This window comes from Rhodamnia argentea, chromosome 2, assembly GCF_020921035.1.
Source record: "Rhodamnia argentea isolate NSW1041297 chromosome 2, ASM2092103v1, whole genome shotgun sequence".
In the NCBI taxonomy this organism is placed as follows: domain Eukaryota; kingdom Viridiplantae; phylum Streptophyta; class Magnoliopsida; order Myrtales; family Myrtaceae; genus Rhodamnia; species Rhodamnia argentea.
In genome coordinates this window covers 25,316,181-25,332,494 of record NC_063151.1, presented here as the reverse complement: position 1 = coordinate 25,332,494, position 16,314 = coordinate 25,316,181, and the positions used below count along the sequence as shown (strand labels likewise).

At 39.9% G+C, this 16,314-nt stretch overlaps 1 protein-coding gene and 1 long non-coding RNA gene across 7 annotated transcripts in view; both read left to right on the top strand.

Annotated features, from left to right (window-relative positions):
- Positions 1–16,314, top strand: part of LOC115737369 (adenine phosphoribosyltransferase 5-like) — a 32,434-nt gene that overhangs the window by 7,615 nt on the left and 8,505 nt on the right. Inside the window, exon 8 of one of the 6 annotated variants that reach the window (XM_048273776.1) lies at positions 7,667–8,273. The exons of 4 other annotated variants lie outside the window; for them this stretch is intronic. The gene's annotated coding sequence lies outside the window, so the exon portion shown is untranslated. Of the gene's footprint in view, positions 1–7,592; positions 7,647–7,666; positions 8,274–16,314 lie in introns of those variants that run through there. One more of the 6 variants, XM_048273775.1, reaches the window with a different exon arrangement.
- LOC125313752 lies at positions 5,028–5,700 on the top strand. The gene is made up of 2 exons (XR_007197331.1): positions 5,028–5,399; positions 5,599–5,700. It is a non-coding gene; the product is annotated as an uncharacterized LOC125313752 (long non-coding RNA).

Here is a 16,314-nt window from a genome sequence, read left to right as displayed (position 1 = left end):
TATTAGACTAGCCCACCCCGCCGCCCCTATTGACTTTGATCTTCCCCACTCTCTGTCTCTCAATATCTCATCGTGATTTCTATCCAAATATATCACTATCATAGTGACTACCCAAACAATCCGTGAGAGGAACTCAAGACACCTCCTAGTCGAGACCGAATAGGAGGTAGTCTCCTACATTGACGAGCAGGTATTGTTTTTAGGATTTTATATGTCTAGATATTATATTTGACGCCAATTGATTATTGTCTTACTTTGTGCATTCAACCCGAATATCCACCCGGACTCGAATGAGAACTCCAATCCTCCGGTGAACTATGATCCTCCAATGAATTTGCGCCCAACCATTTTTGTCTTAAGATGCACCATGGTAGCCTTCCTCACGTTGATCCTGTTTGGTTTTGGTCAGACTCTCTCTCTCACTATCATGGAATACTTAGGTGATGATAGTAATATTTTCCTATATATTTTCTTTTTCGTGAATTTTGATAGAAATAGGAGTGCTGAATGACACAATAGCTAACTATAAAAAAGGACCAAAAAAATATTTGATGAGGATATTGACTTCACGGTGGTGATCCTTCATGTGATAGCACGCTTCGAATCGGTGCACACGGGGTTGATTGCTGATTGTATCGGCCGCCGATCTATAATCCCTCTTGGGTGGGTATCTTGTTCTTTATCGGGCCCTTCCTCATGGGTTTCCCTTTCAATAACTTCTACTTTGTGTTGGGCCGGACGATCGCTCAAGTCCGAGTCGGCTAAACCCTTGCAAGCGTTCCCCGTTTACGTAGTCGAGATGTCTCATGGTTGCTTTCGTGAACAAGCCTCAAAAGCAGGCAGGAGACATCTCAGCCACGTAAATGGGAGCGATTGCGAAAGTTTAGCCAACCCCGACTTGAGCGATCATGCGGCCCAACCCAAGGCAGCAGTTGTTGGAAGCAAAACTCATGAGGAATGGTGCAGTGAAGAACAAGACACTCACCAAAAGGATTGTGGACTGACGACCGATCCAATTAGCACTCAGGCCCGTGAGTATCGATCCGAAGAGTGCTATCATGTGGAGGATCACCGCCGTGACGTTAACATCCTCATCAAATATCTTTTGGTCCTTCTTTATAGTTAGCTATCGTCTCTTTCAGCACTCCTATTTCTACCAAAATTCACAAAAAAGAAACACACATAAGAAAATTTTGTTATCATCATGTGAGTACTTCATATTAGAGAGAGAATTTGACCGAAACTAAGCAGGATCAAGGTGATGGAGGCTACCATGGCGCATCTTAAGACGAAAATGTTTGGACGCGAATTCACTGGAGGATCGGAGGATTGGAACTCTTGTTCGACTCCGGTTAGTTATTCTGGGTAACGCACAAAATAAGTTAATTGTCAATCAGCGTGGAATATAATATCTAGATATATAAAATCCTGAAAACAATACTTGCTCTTCAATCTGGGAAACTACATCCTGTTCAATCTCGAATACCTCCTACTCGGTCTCGACTAGAGGGTGCCTTTAAACCTTCTCACGGATGTCTTGGGTAGTCATTATGACAGTGATATATTTGGATAAAAATATCGATGAGATATCGAGAGAGAGAGAGAGGGGAAATCGAAGCATACTTATTGAGGGAGGGCGAGTCTAATATATACTTGTCCGGGGCGAGTCTAAGAGAGCAAGAGCGAGTCTAAAGGCAAGTCTATTGAGAGAGAGTGAGCGGGAGCGAATCTGTAGGGAGAAATACTCTAGCACCGCTAGGTTGTTTGAATAGAGGCCAGCCACGGAGCATCCTCCTTCGTTTGGCCACAGAGCACTTGAACTATTCAAATGGCGACATGGTCGTTGTCATTGCGAAGAAGGGAGCTCTGCCACCTCATTTCATAATGTAGGGTTTCACGTTTGCACCTCAATGCAATTCCAGTCGTCGCCCATTTCCTCTCCTTGTCATTGTCGAGTTACGTCGGTATTTCGATCGACGCCCTTTCGATACCTAACATTGAGTGTTTCCCTAACTTGATTTCACGCAGGCTCAATTTCGGGTGAGGTAAATTTGAATTTAGATTTTCATGCAAGAAAGGGAAGGCTAGTCCTACCAATTACAATCAGATAATGAAGTACGCAACCAAGGATGCAATACATATGGATAAAAGGCATCAAAACAAGCCATGGAATCCTAGTATAGCCCTAAGGGCTTGGAGAAAGTGTGATTAGGGTTTGGGAAAGATTTTCGAATGATTGGAAACAATTTACCCAAAAGGGGTAAAATCGTCATTTTGGAGGAATTTGGGGTCAAAATCACGAAAAATAGGTTACACCAGTTGAATGTAGCCGTTTCCTTTTTTTTTTTTTTTTTTGGGTGGTATTTTAAAGAATTTTCTTGGAATTTTTCAATTTTTGTTTTGGATTTTTTAGAATTTTTTTTCCAATTTTTAACGATTTTTAGAAATGTTGCAAATCCAAGCTAAACCTAAAATTTTCACACTTCTTAGAGACCCAAAATCGCAATCCGGATGTCAAATTAAGCCGAACCCTAGAGATATTACGCCAATTTAGTAACTTGCATTAACTTTTAGATTGTTAACCTCAGTTTGGGGTCATTTTGATCATTCGTACATAAACGTTCACATAGCGAGACATTACATAAGATCCATGTCAAAATCCTTGTTGAAACGATGTCATTACACTGCTTTGAATCTGCTGGAATCGTACTCATGCTTGCTGTCCGTGTCCTTTCTTACCTTTTCGATGATAATTTGTTCTCAATTTGATGCTATGTTGACTAAAGGTAGAGGCTAATTTCATGTTAACCATTGACTTTTCCATGCCTGTAATGTGCAAAATAATACCTGTATAGTTGCTGTCAATGAATTCGAGTTGGAGTTGATTAGAATTTATTCCTCAATTGACCAATCATAAAGCGTTCGATGATATTTCTCTGAGAAGTCATTAAGTAACTCTTGGAATTGTTAAAATCGAACTGTTTTAAGATTGGATTTAGCTTAGTTTCACTTCATTCGAATTGATATAGTTAGGAAGGTTTTTTTTTAAAGTGTAATTCGTGCCTTTACTTGATTAATTGTTTATTTGCGTGTTTTCAATTAGATTGTAGGTTCTTAGTTACGTTTAGGATCACTTAGTATTAGTTTAGCTGATTAGTCTTAATAAATGACATAGATTTAGTTTGAAAAATATAAATCATAAAAATAGTAGTTTAGAAACATCACTTCAAAAAAAACTCAAGGATTCATGTTAAATAATTGAATAGGTAATAAGTGATTACCTACTCTCTAAAATTGGATTGGGACTCCGACTTAGCATGACAAAGTATCGATCTAGGGCTTCACTTTTCTGCGAAAAGTCTTGGTAACCCTTTCAAGATGTCATATTCTTTGTCTGACTTGTATTGATTACTTTACCTTTTTACTCGCTCTTCATTACTTTCTTAGTACAATTGGTTATGATTATGTTATATTGTTTTCCCATGTTGCTATTTGCTTGCTTTAAAATGGCTAGGTTACATTTTAGGATCATAATAAATACCAAAAACATTGCATAGACACTTAGCGGACGAGGACCTTATGAATCATAATTTGGTAAAAAGACAGCGTGGACACATTAGTTAACAAAGTAATCAAGTTCAGATACCAAAAAAGCACTAGTTAGATAACTAATGTAATCAAATCTCCGACTTATCTCTGACTGAGTAAGAAATGGGGTATTCTCCGATACCTTTAGTGTTCTTTTAGAACATATGCATGCACCCACATCTCAAGCCCCCAATGTTCTTTTATATCCCCATCATTGTACACTAGTCATGCAAGTGTGGTCTTTTCAAGACCTCATTTGCCAACGATGGAAACACCCGACGCACTCAGGCTAGAAAACAAAAGTTTGATGATCTTGTCTGTCCTCTCCACCAATTACTCTGCTCTCAGGCGCATACACTTTAGTTTTGTTACTCCGATGCTTCTCCAAATAGAAATTTCACATCTGTAGCGATTCCCTCTATTTTGTGCTAAAGTTCCTCAACCTTATTATCCACATTGTAAGTCCTGGCACGCCAGCTTGGCTTGGAGAAGAAAAAGACGCACCTTTTTTACCATTCCCGTTGCCAGCCATAACTCGTCGCCGCCGTACTTCAGTCGAGATGCCGTCCAGCAGTCCTGGACTCCATACTGGATGTCTTTCAGCCTCTTGAGCAAGTACTTGACCCTGACTTGGTACCATTGCCCCTTCTCGGCATCTGAAAGCACATCTTTAATGGGTGTCCTTTAGACTTTGGAGCTCATCTCCACCATGCACGAGTTTGATCTTCGAATGGGTGATGGAATTGCCAGTTTCATTATGTCGTCAATGAGGCCGATGAGGCGGATGGGCGCTGCTTCTGCCATTTTCAATATCCAATATGCACCTGCCCTCTGGAAATCAGAGGAATTTCTCAACAGGAAAGAAAAAGATTCAAGCTTTGCATATGACGGACGGTGAAGAGTTACAGTGTGATTTGGTGTCTGGAGAGGGAGAGATTGGGATTGGTAAGAGAGTAACAGGGGACCGATTCTTCTTTCTACTTTTCTGGATGTACAAAGAGTTCATGCTTTTTATTCTTCCTTCTCTCTATCAAACTATTGCGATTAATTTTGACTTGAGCAAATAAGGATGCAAAGAGATGGCAGGACTATTGTTGATCCATGTTCCATAGACTGATAGGTTTGCATGATCCGGTGAAATATGTTTTCAGCTTCTATTGGTCTTTTTTGCCTTCTTTTCGTGGACTGCTTGTAGGTTTTGTCTGAAACGTCAAGACTGGCTTATAAGTATATCACAAGGTTTATAAGTATATCACAGGCTACTGAATGGTCTGAGTTGCCTCTAATCATTCATTTCATGGCTTGCACATGACCATTAATTGGGACTCTTGTAGCGAGCGAAACCTGATAGTGTGCGTACACAGACACACACATGGCCTTCTATTACATAGATTTACATGCTCATTTTGTTATGGTTGTCCTCACATGAGTATATCCTACCAAAGATTGCAGAGGGGGATTTAAGGAGGTTTGCCAAACTGCGGTCGACATCTTCAGAACTTGGGGTTGAGCTTCCACTATATGGAGTACGATTTTTCCCTTTGCAATAATGCCCTGTGCTTCTTAATTTTCCCCATTTTGTATGGTAATAAACTTGTTAATTCAACAGGACCTTATTTGTTGAATCATCGAGAATATGCTCCATTTTCATTTCAAGAAATAAGTACTTTCGAATTACAGATTCCTGTCAAATGTCCTGTGTCTGGAATCATCACGCAGAGAAAACTTCTCAGTGTAGAATGTTTTGAGGTCTCGTGGGAGCACTTGGACGGACTTGCAACTAGCATCGTGCCTGCTGATCGTTTGGAAAGGTGAGCGACTTCATGCTGCTTTGTGCATCTACTATACATACTTAGGGTAGGGGACGACATATTGAATGCTGGATCACAAAATTTATGGTTTTTCTATCTTGTGGCCTGTGTTGCTGACTTATGCGTTTTAGTCAACTCTCTCTCACATTTACTCTAATTCCACTCTCCTTTTATTTTCAAATTTTCATGCGTCCGATAGTGCTTGTCCTGAAAAGATACTGGAGTTCAAGGAGAAAATAGCTCTGCAGAAAAAACAGAAGTGTCACAAGCCATGACAGAGAAAATTGAAGAGCCAGTCATCGCTTGCAGAGCTTGATCTGAAGCTCCAGCAACTGTTGCTTGAAATCAACTCTGAAAGCAGCAGCAATCCTAAAACTAATCCACTTCCTTCAAGGGCCGTAAAATAGAAAATGGGAGAGTCGCAATCACAGTTGATCTATTAGACGACTACTCATTAGCTGATCAAGAGCTGGACATTGAACGCAGTTGTAGTGCTTCCATGCCCTCTTCTTCGGCTGATGCAAGTGTTGCAGAAAAGGAGGTCATCAATCTCTTAAGCCCTTCCCCACGGCATCCAACTGTTACTAAATTCAAGCATTTCGGTTGTCAACATATTGATGTAATTGATTTAAGCGAGTTCGATGCCGAGGCGTCACCGGAAAAAGATAGGACAGCGAGAGAACTATGCCAGTTCATAGCCAATGTTAGGAAATGACACTCCTTGAGTTGCATAAATGAAAAACTTTTAGGTGCCTGTCTTAAAATTTTGGTTGGACTGTATTATTCACCTCCTGGAAGGCTCAAATCAAGCTTATATGATTGAATGACTAAAACCATGTCCATCGATTGGATGCTTGCTTGGCAGTAATCATTCAAAGATCCAAGTCCTGAAACGCAGAGTAGGGTTGTTTTTATACCCTGCTTTGTGTCTAGCCATTGGAATGTCAAGCATGTCAGGCTTTCTCAAGTAACAATCACAATGTCTTCTAATCGGATTTACGAGTTCGTTGACCGTGCGCATACTTTAAGAAGACAAAAATCATACAAAGTGCATAAATAAGCAAATCCTAAAGTGGATTTCAAGAAATGTTTGTTGGATCAAGGACCCTTATTTGGATTTAGCAAATTATCAAAGGGGATTAAGATTAATGCTCTGCTTGAAGACACCTCTATGTCAAACTCGTCCTGCCAAAAGCTTACAAGGAGAATTGATGGAAATGCACGTGAGTACTGAGTATATTCATGCAATATATGAGGTGTGTAAGGAGAGGAGAAAGTTATGTTGAATTTCAAGATCATCACAGAAATTAGAAAACCTTTGGTTTTCAAACTCTCCCCCATGATCAGTTTTAATGCAGGAAATAGTCTAGCCCTTCTCATTTTGAACCTTTTCAGTAAACTTTGAAAAAGAATAGAAAGCTTCATTTTTATGAGCAAGAAATAACAGAAAAGTTTAGGTCAAAATTTAGATCCAAGTCGAAGTTAGCATTTAAGATTGGCTGTAATGGACAAAGTAGTCGCAAACAAGTGGTAGCTTGAGTTTGTTGGACTGATCAGCTAAACTAACACGGAGTCAATTTGATGCTTTTGCTGTAAATTCTAGTGCTATGATACACGTGTGAGCGAAGAGTGCAATTCTGGAGATTGGACCTCTTCTCCTTTCTTTGGTTTCATTTGGTTTCCATCGGTTGATTGTGTGTTTTGCAGGGAGAATGCGAGCTGAAAGAGAAACCGCTGTTAGTTCTTGTGGAGCCCCACCGCTGAAAAATGAGTTTGACAGGTAACATCCTCTCATTTTGAGTTATACTTTGTCATCCAGAACAACCTCAGATGTCTATGGCAACCCCCTACTCTGAACTTGACATTGTGGATGCATCAGCGTCTTTCGATGTAGCAGAGCAGACATGTTTTCCAGTGTGATTCTTGTGCTTTTTAAGTAATAGGCACTGTCTTCTTGCTGTGCTCTTGAAGTAATGTTCTAGGTGCATGCTTCTAGGATTATCTTCCTGAATCGGCTACAAAAGCGATGCATAAGAGCCTAGAGCTGGAATGCCCTCACACATTTGCTAAAAATTTCTAGCGCCAACACAGTAAAAAAGGATGAACTCATCTTAGGGTACTGTCTCTGCTACATATGCCCCCTAGATATGGAATTGATTTATATTGTCGAATTTAATCGGGTGCGTGGAGCAGATACTTTTCGTTTTGCCGCACCAGTAAGATGACTTCTTAAGAACAAAGACAATTTTCTTCCTCAAATACATCAGGATCAGCAAATGAAGAGGATCCAGTTTAGGACTGATACGTGGGTTGCGCCTGGTGAAGCATTTGTTCATTATTCTACGCCACCGGTTACTTCCTGCAACCAAAAAGGGTCCGAAGTTGAAGCCTAAACCTTTTGAAGGCAAAATAATGTTGCCGGCCCTGCATTGGCTTCCTTGTGCACTAGGGGTATCGAGCCAATGTCCTTGTAATATTATATATCATACTTTCTTGATGCACATTGAATAAGGATTGGAGTAGGTCAATCGTTTCAATGATCAGAGGACAGGAGACCGAACTCTACCATGCTTTTTAGCCAATTGCGTTGAAGAGCCAATGCCTGATATTGGATTGACTTCACTGTGACCTCTTTGTGTAGAAAATTTCTTGTTCATACTCTCTACAACACCAGATCGGAATTTCCTCTTGCTCGCGTGCCTAAGCATATCTGGTTAAATGGCCGGTCCGGGCCTTGACTCGAACGTCATAGCAGGCGAAACCTGCCCGGTGCAGCCCCAGTGGTCGCCACTCACTTCCATTGTTGAGGACAGATTGAATTAGTATGTCCTAGAATCTGAAATTTGAATACTAAGAATGGCGCAAAGATTCCTCTATGCAACTGAGCTTCAGCAATCCATGGACATTTGGCCCACGTTCTTTCTCCAAGCCGAAATAAAATGGCTCAAAAAGACCGCCCCCGGATAACTTGTTAGTTTTCTTTTTTCCGTTTTAATGGAAAAAAACTTCATTTTATTTTACTCATATTTCCTACAATTGCGCAGTCTTCGTTAATTTTCTCCCAAATTATCTTTGTTGTTGATATATTTCTCGCGAGAATAGAATCACTCTCGAGGCACGATGCGGGCACATGTTACATCGTTTTTCTGAGAGATAAGTGCCTTAAAATCCCAAAGATTTATTTGTGAATCCGCAGACTGTCGGATAATGAGTTCTCGATCAAACGATTTCACTATGTTGGAGCTATTAAGCGGTTAAGATGCATGAAAGAGTGCCCAACAAGATTAATCTCTGGTGATACTATAATGCTTTTGCAAAATCTACTCACTAAGATATGTGATAGATTATGGCTAGGTATTCAGATTAGTGATCCATATTTAATTACTTCACAAAAAACCCCTCATGCAAGTTTATAAAATCGATATTGTAAATTGGTCTTATCATCCATATCTTTGGAGATCAATGATGAGTGGTGAGCTATAAGCCTCTAATAACGCGATTTAGGGATAATGTCACAACACGTGCATTGTGGTCTTTGAACTATTAATTTGTCAAATGTGGTCTTTTCCTAAATTTTTATTTTGTTTAATGTGGTCCATGAGTTTTTGGTAAATGTTCAAACTAGCCGCTGAACTATATGAAAATATCCAATGTTCTTTCAATTAATTTAAGTTTAGGAACTACATTGAAATTTTTTTATAATCCATTCAGGGATCATATTGGACAAATTAAAAGTTAAGGAAAGATTTACACATCAGACTAAAGTTCGGAAATCATATTGAATAAAATTACAAGTTCAGGATCATATTACACCACAGCTCAAAGTTTAAAGACGGATGTGTCATTTTTCCCGTGCTAGAATATAAAAAAGTCCTGTTTCTATAAATTAAATTTTAATTTTTCTGCAATTATGAATTAACCGCCAAAATCCCAACAGGAGATCCACCTGCCATGCCACGTCATGCCCCCGTTCAGCATTCCTACGCCGTCCAGTCGCGCTGACGCGCCACTCGACCTCGTTTCATAAACTGGCCCACCAACAGATAATTAGGAAACTTCGACCAAAAAAAGGGAAAAAACAGATAATTACGAAACAAACTACAAACCTATTATCTAGGACTGACTGTAACAATACCCTAACAAACAAGCTAACTCTAACAAGAAAATCCTAACAAACGAACTCCTTCTCGCAAGAATATCTCTCCGTCTTCTTCTTATCCGTCTCCAGGTTCGGTTCTAGGCACCGGCGACTCACCTTGGTCGGCTCCTCCAGCGTTTTTCCTCACATGGAATCAAATCCCAGGTGCCTCTCGTGTTTTGAGCCTTTTGCCGTTTTCGTTCTCACTGGAAATTTGTAGGGGAACTCGTGTCTCGTTATCGATCTCTCTCTATGTTTGCTTGTTCTCTTCAAAATCCATATGGCGTGAAAAACTTATTAAACAACATTCTGTAGACTCTGAAAGGCATTTAGCGTGAGCAAGGACGTAACTGTTTTAGGACTACGGTACAAGATTCTCCTTTTGTCGTCTATAATTTCAATGCGTCTTTGCAGGTCTCGAGTTCATGGACCTTGTCTCAGCATGAGATTGCAAATAAGCCTCAGAGCGCATAGGTAAAGGAAATATGAGAAATATATCTTTCTCAGGATCTACTGCATCCATATATTCTGAGATGGCATCGTTCAACTTTGCGAGTTGACTAATGTGGGGATGGCTTTGTACATTTTCCTATTTTTGCCATTCTTTTTGCATGATGAGGAATAGGATGATCATACTTTTTTAACGCAATTTGATGGTTCTGTCTTGTTCTTTTCGCAAGCTGTAGGCTAATAATTCGCATGTTCTTGGATTCTGGACTGTCAAGGACCTGTAGTGCCCTATAACCTTGATGGATTTCAATTTCAGATTATTGAGAGAGCATTGGTAGAATTCGGGGATGATATAGATGCTGCCATTAGTAGGCTGCACGAGCTTTCTTTGGATCCTGCCGTGGAATCTGAAGAACCCGGTATTAACGCTGACCAAGGTAAATGATTTTGTTATGTGCTTTCAGTTCATGCAAACTTAAAACCTGTTTTTCATGACTAGTCAACCGAAGAGGAAAAGGGAAACAGATGGATTCGACTGTCATCTACAATTACGTCCTTCTCCTAGGCAGGGAGATTTTGACCCTCATCAAATTATAGTGAACAAAAAGGTGTTATATGTTGTAATCTTTGTGGGGTTTCATAATGTTTTCGTCTTAATTACACAGAGGACATGAATCAACAGTCACTTTGACTAATTCTTCATATGTTTGCTTTATTGGTCCAATAACATCGAAGTTCCATTGACAGGTGACAAGAGATGATGCTGATGCACCTGCTGAGCCATCAGCCAACCTTCCTATTGATGGTGCAGGGTGGGTTGATGCATTTGTGAAAAAAATGATGAGCGCCACGAGTTTAGAGGATTCTAGAGTACGTGCCACAAGAGTGCTTGAGTTTTTTGAACGGTCCGTCAATGGACAAGCTGAGGCCGAGGCTGCTAAAAGTCTCCAGAAGGTACTTGTTATTTCCATAAATGGTTTTTGACATGCTGTGCTTTAGTGTATCATGGGATGGTGTTCTTTAGACTATCTGAGGTTACTTTAATCTGCTTAGGAAGCTACATCCGTAACAATTATCTTGGTAATTGCCAGCCGTCTTGTTTATGTCACTACCCGTTGACAATTAGGCTTGTGAGGCTTCTGGCATGATTGTTTAGTCTGGTGTTTGTTTTGTTTGCCCTCCTAGAAATATATCCTGATAAGCCAAACCGATCTTGTCGTCATATCAAAATTAGAATGGATGTCTGATGTAAGTAATCAGTAATCTGCTGCAAACCTGATTTTCTTTCTTTTTTTGACACTTAAAACCTACCCTATTATAATCGATTCCTAATTTTTGAAACCTGAAACCCCGTAACATGTTTTGGAACGTACCATGTTTTTCGGGGTCAGGTTCTATCGGAGAACCTAATTTTCTTTCTTTTTTTATCTCATTTTTTCTAGAAAATAATGAGTACCAATGAAAATATTCAAAGTGAAAGATGGATAATTCACTATCTGCCAAAAGAAATAATCCCTAATATGAGCAATAGAAATTACTACAATCCAGCAAAATAGAAGAGGTGAAGCGAGCGAGGCTAGTATTTATTTTTTAAACAATAGTTAATAACCGGTTCCAAAATCGGTTCCGTTCTCGGATGGATCTTCACTTGCAACAGGGAACCGGACCATTTCCAATATGTTCCCAAAAATTAGAACCTGTACTTGGATCGGTTTGAACAGAAATCAAATCGTGGACCTATTTTTCGAGTGGTCCGATCCAGTTGCACTCCCCTAGCGACCAACGTTATCTCTGGTGAAGGCAGTGACCTTAGCTGCGAAATGTAACGACAACTTTGTAGCTTTGGAGAGTAAATAAAGAAATTGGTGAAGAAGGAAGCAATTGCATCGTTGAGATGAAAGAGAAGGGAATGAAGCACAGGAACTCGACAATGATCGGGAGAGAAAATGGGCGACGGCTGGAATTGCATTGAGGTGCGAACCCGAAACCCTAGGAGATGGATGAGGTGGCAGAGCTCGCTTCTCCAGATTGCCGTTTGGATAGTTCAAAGTGCTCTAACCAAATGAAGGAAGATGTTTCGTGGCCTCTATATCCGAACAAACTAGCGGTGCTCGAGTTCTTTTCCCTCCAGACTCGCTCCCTCCCTCTCTCTCACTCACTCTAGATTCCCTTTTTAGACTCGCTCCCACTCTCTCTTTTAGACTCACCCTAGACGGATATATATTAGATTCGCCCCCCTCAACTTTGATCTTCCCCACTCTCTGTCTTTCAATATCTCACCGTGATTTCTATCCAAATATATTACTGTCATAGTGGCTACCCAAGAAATTTGTGAGAGGGACTCAAGGCACCTCCTAGCCAAGATTGAACATGAGACATCCGAGACTAAATAGGAGGTAGTCTCCTACATTGAAGAGCGGGTATAGTTTTTGGGATTTTATACATCTAAATATTATATGTCACGCCGATTTACTATTGTTTTACTTTTTGCGTTTAACCCGAATGTCCCCCAAGACTTGAATGAGAACTCCAATCCTCCGGTGAACTACGATCCTCTAATGAATTTACGCCCAACCATTTTTGTGTTAAGATGCGCCCGGTAGCTTTCCTCACCTTGATCCATCTTGGTTCAGTCAGATTCTCTCTCATATCATGGAATACTCACGTGGTCATAGTAAAATTATCCTATATATTTTTCCTTCTTTCTTTTTGTTACGAGATAATAGCTAATTATAAAGAAGGTCCAATTGATGAGGGTGTTGACTTCATGGCGGTGATAATCCACGTGATAGTACTCTTCCAATTGGTGCTTGTGGGGTTAACTGCTGATTGGATCGGCCGCCGGTCTACAATCCCTCTTGGTGGATGTCTTGTTCTTCATCGGGCCCTTCCTTATGGGTTTCCCTTCCAACAACTCCTGCCTCGTGTTGGGCTGGATGATCGCTCAAGTCGGGGTCGGTTAAATCGTTGCAATTGCTCCTGTCTACATGGCGGAGATGTCTCATGCTTGGTGGCTTCTTCACCTCCACCAAGCATGAGACATCTCGGCCACCTAGATGGGGACTATTGCGAGGATTTAGCTGATCCAACTTGGGCGCTCATGCGGGCCAACACGAGATAGAAGTTGTTGGAATGGAAGCTCATGAGAAAGGGCGCGACAAAGAAAAAGACACCTACCAAGAGGATTGTGGATCGACAATTGATCTAATTGGCAATCAGCCCTCCGAGCATCCATCCGAAGAGTGCTATCTCATGGAGGATCACCGCCGTAACATTAAGATCCTAATCAAATATCTTTTGGTCCTTCTTTATAGTTAGCTATTATCTCGTTCAGCACTACAATTTCTATCAACATTCAAATAAAAGAAAAACAGATAAGAAAAATCTTATTATCATCGTGTGAGTACTCCATGGTAGAGAGAGAATCTGACCGAAATCAAGCTGGACCAAGGTGATGGAGGCTACCACAAGGCATCTTAAGACAAAAATGTTTGGGCGAGAATTCACCGGAGGACCGGAGTTCACCTGAAGATTGGAGTTCTCGTTCAACTCCGGTTAGATATTCTGGTTAACGCATAAAGTAAGTTAATTGCCAATCAGCGTGGAATATAATATATAGATATATAATATCCTAAAAATAATACATGCTCTTCAATCTAGGAGACTACGTCTTGTTCGGTCTCGAGCACCTTTTGTTCGGTCTCGGCCAGGAGGTGCCTTTAAACCTTCTCATGGTAGCCGTATATTTGGATAGAAATACCGATGAGATATCGAGAGACAGAGAGGGGAAAATCAAAGCACACTTGTTGAGGGAGGGCGAGTCTAATATATACTTGTCCAGAGAGAGAGAGAGAGAGAGAGAGTATGTAGAGAGAAGGACTCAAGCACTCAATCACGATAGTTTGTTTGAATAGAAGTCACGGAGCCTCCTTCGTTTCGCCACAAAGCACTTGAACTATTCAAACGGCAACACGGTCTTTGTCATAGAGACGAAGAAGGGAGCTCTGCCACCTCATCTCATATTGTAGGGTTTCATGTTCGCATCTCAATGCAATTCCAGTCGTCACACATTTCCTCTCTCGATCACCATCGAGTTACGTCGATATTTCAACCAAACGTCCTTTCAGTACCTAACGTCGAGTGTTTTCCTAATTTGACTTCATGCGGGCTCGGTTTCGAGTGAGGCAAGTTTGAATTTAGGTTTTCATGCAAGAAGAGGAAGACTAGTCCTACCAATCACAATAAGATAATGAAGCATGCAGCCAAGGATCCTGGATAAAAAGCATCTAAACAAGCCATAGCATTTCTAAGCGCTTAGAGAAAGTGTGATTAGGGTTTGGGAAAGATTTTTGAATGATTGGGAACAATTTACCCAAAAGGGGCAAAATCGTAATTTTGCAGGAATTTCGAGTCAAAATCACGAAAAATAGGTTAGGCCAGTTGAATGTGGCCGTTTTTTTTTTTTAGGGTAACTTTAAGAATTTTCTTGGAATTTTTTGATTTTTTTTTTTGGATTTTTTTTTCCAATTTTTTAAATTTGTTAACAATTTTTTATTAATTTTATAATAATTTTTTATTCAAAAAATATTATCCGAGCCGGGTTAGACCTGACCCAACAAACTTAAAGAAATGTTGCGAATCCAAACTAAACCTAAAATTTTCACACTTAGACCCAAAATCGCAATCCAGATGCCAAATTGAGCCGTACCCTAGAGATATTACGCCAATTTAGTAACTTGCATTAACTTTTAGATTGTTAACCTCAGTTTGAGGTCATTTTGATCATTCGTACATAAACGTTCACATAGCAAGCCGATCCCTTGTTGAAACGATGTCATTACCCTGCTTTGAATCTGCTGGAATCGTATTCATGCTTGCTGTCCGTGTCCTTTCTTCCCTTTTCGATGATAATTTGTTCTCACTTGAATGCTATATTGACTAACATGCATGTACGGTCACGTAGGCTAATTTCGTGTTAAACATTGACTTTCCCATGCTTGTAATGTGCAAAATAACACCTGCATAGTTGCTGTATTCGAGTTTGAATTGATTAGAATTTACTCCTCAATGGACCACCCATAAAGCGTTCAATGATATTTCTCGGAGAAGTCATAAAATAACTCTTGGAATTGTTAGAATCAAACTGTTTTAATATTGGATTTAGCTTAGTTTCACTTCATTAGACTTGATATAGTTAGGAACGTTCTGTTCTTGTTTTTTTAGTGTAATTCGTGCCTTTACTTGATTAATTGTTTATTTGCATGTTTTCAATTAGATCTAGGTTCTTAGTTAAGTTTGGGATCACTTAGGATTAGTTTAGCTGATTAGTCTTAATAAATGACATAGATATAGTTTGAAAAATATAAATCATAAAAAAAAGTAGTTTAGAAACATCACTTCAAAAAAAAAAAAAATCAAAGATTCATGTCAAACAATTGAATAGGTAATAAGTGATTACCTACTCTCTAAAATCGGATTGGGACCCTGACTTAGCATGACAAAGTATCGATATAGGGCTTCACTTTTCTCCGAAAGTCTTGATAACCCTTTCAAGATGTCATATTCTTTGTCCGGCTTGTATTGATTACTTTACCTTTTTACTCTCTCTTCATTTCTTTCTTGATACAATTGGTTGTGATTCTGTTATATTGTTTTCCTACGTTGCTATTTGCTTGATTTAAAATGGTTAGGTTACATTTTAGTATCATAATAAATACCAAAAACATTGCATGGGCACTTAGTGAACGAGGACCTTATGAATCATAATTTGGTAAAAAGACAATATGGACACATTAGTTAACAAAGTAATTAAGTTTAGATATCAAAAGGGCACTAGTTAGATAACTAGTTTAATCAAATCTCCGACCTACCTCTAATTACGTAAGAAATGAGGTCTTCTCCCATACCTTTAGTGTTCTTTTAAAACATATGCGTGCACCAACATCTTAAGCCCCAAATGTTATTTTACATCCCCATCATTGTACACTAGTCATGCAAATGTGGTCTTTTCAAGACCTCATTTGCCAAAAATGGAAACAACCGACACACTCAGGCTAGAAAACAAAAGTTTGACGATCTTGTCTGTCCTCTCCACCAATTACTCTGCTCTTAGGCGCATACACTTTAGTTTTGGTACTCCGATGCTTCTCCAAATAGAAATTTCATATCTGTGGCGATTCCCTCCGGTTTGTGCTAAAATTCCTCAACCTTATTATCCACATTGGAAGTGGCACGCCAGCTTGACTTGGAGAAGAAAAAGGCGCGCCTTTTTTACCATTCCTGTTGCCAGCCATAACTCGTCGCCTCTGTACTTCGGTCGAGATGTCG